We start from the raw sequence: 4,501 nt of genomic DNA, 5'->3' as shown, positions 1-4,501 counted from the left end.
ACCGTACAAATCGGTCATGTCCAATATAATGAGGAATAATAATTTTTTTGTTATCTAGGCTTTATAATGATTCGAAATCAGGCACTTAACTTGGTATAAAACATTTTCTGGACTTTTTTATTGGCTGACTAATAAAATAAGATACGATACGGTTATACGGTAAAATAATAATAAGTCCACCTTTGATTTTAAACTGTCGACAAAATACTTTCTAGGTACTTAATTCAATAAATAAAACAAAAATTAAGAAATAAAACAATTAATAAACATAATATGTGATTTTTTAAGAATTGTTCATTCCAATACTCCAATATTATAATGTAGGTACATTACTCGTATTCACTGAAGTATTAAATATTAATATTTTATGATTCAAAAAAGAATCTACTATAGACTACTTATAGCAACATCTGAGATAATGACCCCCTATTAACACCATACTGGTTGTACGAAGATCAGCATTCGACATAGCACAATAAATTGTCGACATAATGTTTGTAAATTGCTTTGAAATAATATAATAAGAGAGTGGTATTTAGCATTTTTGTAACACATTTTTGACTGTCTAGACAACTAACTGGTGGCGTTAATCTTCAACTATTAAAATAACTTAGCCTATCTACCTACTTATATTATTTTTAACGATTAGTAGTCCCATATCTAATTAAAAAAAGTCTTATATAATTATCAAAGTGCATCTTTATTTTTTAATTTTATAGTTACATAATACATTCAAATATTATTCTCATTTTGAGTATAATAATTAACATAATATTAATACTTATTTAATATTTATCCATGTAATTTGATATAATATAGCTAATATTAATTTTGTCATTTAAATTGTTCTTTTTCGAGATATCAAATTTGACCAATGATAATTGCAAAATATTGACGTTATAACTCAAATTACTTTTTATATACCTAGTGTAGATACTATGAAGAGGTATGATGAAAAAATACATCTCATAATTCATAACTGAAACTGAATACTAAAAAGAGACACGTATACGTATAAAATTACACGTATTATGTAACAAGGAAAACTTAAATTCATCAGTATTCAAATATAATTATATCGTAATAATATGCAAGAGTTCCAATAAACAGATAAAAAATTGGACAGGTATAGCCGGTTTATATGTTTAGAATCATAATAGGTGATTTGATGAATATAAAAAAATAAATATATTTATACATTGTTACATTGCTATGCATTAAACAATTGTAATTTTATTACCCAAACACAAAAAAAAATAACAACAGATATACAGACAGGCGAATGACGATTGTGATAGCCGGTACTTAGGCATGCCCAGTTACTGTCATAGAGTAATTACTAGAAACGTAAAAATTGAAATTATATTCATATTATTATGTAAAAAAAAATATAAAATTTTATAAAAAGTGCAAAAATGTTTCCTCCCCGGCGGGGAATCGAACCCCGGTCTCCCGCGTGACAGGCGGGGATACTTACCACTATACTACCGAGGACTGTGTTTAAACTTTTGAATTAAATATCTCTTCGTTATATTTTTTATAATATTTTATAACGATATATTAATGATATTAAATACCGTGTGAGTAAAATGTCGGCGTAATAAATTTTCTATTTTACGAATACCTACAACACCAAAAATAATGAACTTTGTAAGGCTCTAACTTGAAAACTAATCATTTCCGGTAGTTAATTTTTGAAACATCGCCCTTAACTCGTTGTAATACGTAGATTTCCTCGTAAATTTCCGAAAAAAAAATTAAAAATTTGACTAGGCGCTAAACAAGATTTGGTCCCAATAAATTATTATAATTATATGTAAGTAGTAAGTACATATACTATATTTGTAAAGTGTCCATGGGGGTTTGATTGTTTTAAGGCACTTTACATTATTACATGTAGAAAATGAATAATGATAGGTACCTAAATGTAGTGATAATAGCCAATAAGGCGTAGAATCAAATGCAAATTAAATTATTTCTGAATGGCCTAAATCTAAAACATTGCTTTACTTGATCTGCCCAAAATCTGTTTCATTCGTAAATCATATTATAAAAGATATATTATTTGTATTTATTAAACATTTTACTTATAATCTATACAATACAATATTATTAAAATGGGTAAATTCGATACAAGGTTAGGGGAGGTAACCTATTAGTTGTTTTATTTTTATGTTTTTTTTTTTTTTTTTGAGTAGGTCTATAGGCCACTGTATTTTGAGTCTTAAAAGATACTTAAAAATTATAATCTTTGATTTAGCATTTTAGTATTTTTTATATTTTTATATTTTTAGAGGTACATATAATATACTGAAAAAAACCATGGAAAGAAAACCAAAATTATAATTTAAACAATATAATAAGTTTATAATTAATATAATATATTATGTAATAAATAAATATAGTTTTAGTAAGTATACCTAAATCATAATATACATAATATACAAAAATGTATTGATTTTTATAGCTAGATTATGGGTACTGCTTTAAAGAACTCGGGGTTACCCTTTGAGTTTAGGTCTTATAAAAATGTAGATATTGTAAAATACATAAGTATAAATATATAAGTAGAATAAAAATTTACAAGGATATACACTTAAAAGAAAAAATAAATTGTTGTTATTATACCTATTGGAACACCAATTTATTATTTGTTATGATTATTCAATACTTCTAAGTTCGGTCTTCTCTCAGTTGTTATTTGAATATTACGTAGATAGTAGGTATCTATAGATAATATATTATCTATATATTATATTTGAATATTATCATATACATAATAACGTATGATATTTTCATAAACATTTTATATATTTTATGTTTAATCATTATACCATTCATAACTATGAGTATATACTGTCTCGAGTTAATGGTAATTATAATTTTATTCACTCGTTATGTATGTGTAACGTATGTATTTTAGGGTTTTGTACTTTATTACATTTATTGAACAGGACTATATAACAATTTAAAACTAATCATTCATAGCTTTAAACGTAACATAGTTTAATAAGATAGACGATGCTAGATGCATCATGAATATCATTGGTCATACAATGGCGATATTTGATATTTACTTTTGCTATAGGTACCCACCCATCAACGCTCTCGTTAAAGTAGTCGTACAGTTAATATCACCTTTTATTCATTAGATACATATTACAGTTAAATAGGTTAGTATACATAACAATATTCATAATATATGTATTCGACGGGAAACAAATTCAAATTTGACACTATTTTGTTGTTAAGACTTAACCGTATTGTTTGTATTTCTAATTGTGATAAAAATTTGTAAATATAACTCAACGGTTTTTTAAATATTTTATATTTTATAATATAATTTTGTTATAACATTTATAAGATTTAGTTAGCTATATATTTTACAGATGTTTCCTTTAAAAGTACAATAAACATTGATACATTTTGTTAAGAAAAAAATAATTTTTAACCCAGTACGCTCATAATTTAAAAAAAGGATGGTTTGTAATTTAATGGTTTCGTGTGTCTAATATAAGTACGTTGTACTGTTAACTATAGTCTATACTCCTTGTGTAACTTTAAACATTAAATATTAATAATCTATGAGTATATATTGTGTACTTATAATATATTGTGTATTATAACTCTACTATTGTTTATAATAAATTTGACGTACCTAATTAATAATTTAAAACCTTGATATATATTTAAAATACGTTAAACCTATATATATTATACCTAACACTAATATGAAAAAAAAGGTGGATAAGTGGATATCGCTCTGCTGTACAGTAGGTTACAAGTGGGTCACTGTAATGGATTGTGTTAAATTTTAATTCAATGATATAATATCATTGTATAAGAAAAACGATTCTGAGCGAAAACGGTCAGTCAGCCTATGATATTACCAAGTATATTTGATGATATTATTGTGAATAAAGTAATTTATATATAACCTATTTACGTGGAGCCTTGTTTTAAATTTTCAATCCTTAGCCATAAAAATTCCCGTTTTTCCTTAATTTTTCTTTTGTTTTTCACGTCGCTTTTGAAAACTACTGGGAAATTTTTACTTTTGACCCCCCAAAGTACCAACTAGATTCACTTTCCTATCAGAAAAGTTACTGTTGAAGGAAATCCAAGCACTTTTACTGTCCTAAAAGGTGATGACAGACACAAAAATAAAAAAATAAAAAAAAAAACACACATCATTGTAAAATCAATACATTCATCGCTTCGCTCAGAATCTAAAATGCAATACCTAAATGTGTGAATTAAAAATGTATTTCTAAATAAATTCCAAAAGTTGGAATGCTATTATAGGCCAAAGAAAATATACTAAGAAGAGAGTGAACAGACAGTCACAAAAGTACCTATATGTCCACTATTCATAAAATATATGATATTATAGTAAATTGGAACACACCGCTGTCAATAATATTATATTATTCTAAAGATGCGAACGGTTCTAACCTCGGTTCTAACGCTGTTGAACAGAAAGATATTCCACATAATAGTA

The 4,501-nt window shown here is 25.7% G+C and overlaps 1 non-coding gene across 1 annotated transcript; it reads right to left on the bottom strand.

Moving 5' to 3' along the window:
• Nucleotides 1-1,422: 1,422 nt before the first annotated feature.
• Trnad-guc (transfer RNA aspartic acid (anticodon GUC)) lies at nt 1,423-1,494 on the bottom strand. The gene has a single exon. It is a non-coding gene; the product is annotated as a tRNA-Asp (tRNA).
• Between the last annotated feature and the right edge of the window lie 3,007 nt (nt 1,495-4,501).

The sequence above is a fragment of the Metopolophium dirhodum genome, chromosome 1 (genome assembly GCF_019925205.1).
Source record: "Metopolophium dirhodum isolate CAU chromosome 1, ASM1992520v1, whole genome shotgun sequence".
NCBI classification, from domain to species: domain Eukaryota; kingdom Metazoa; phylum Arthropoda; class Insecta; order Hemiptera; family Aphididae; genus Metopolophium; species Metopolophium dirhodum.
Note: the sequence above shows the minus strand (reverse complement) of the source record. Positions and strands in the feature narration are given on the sequence as shown.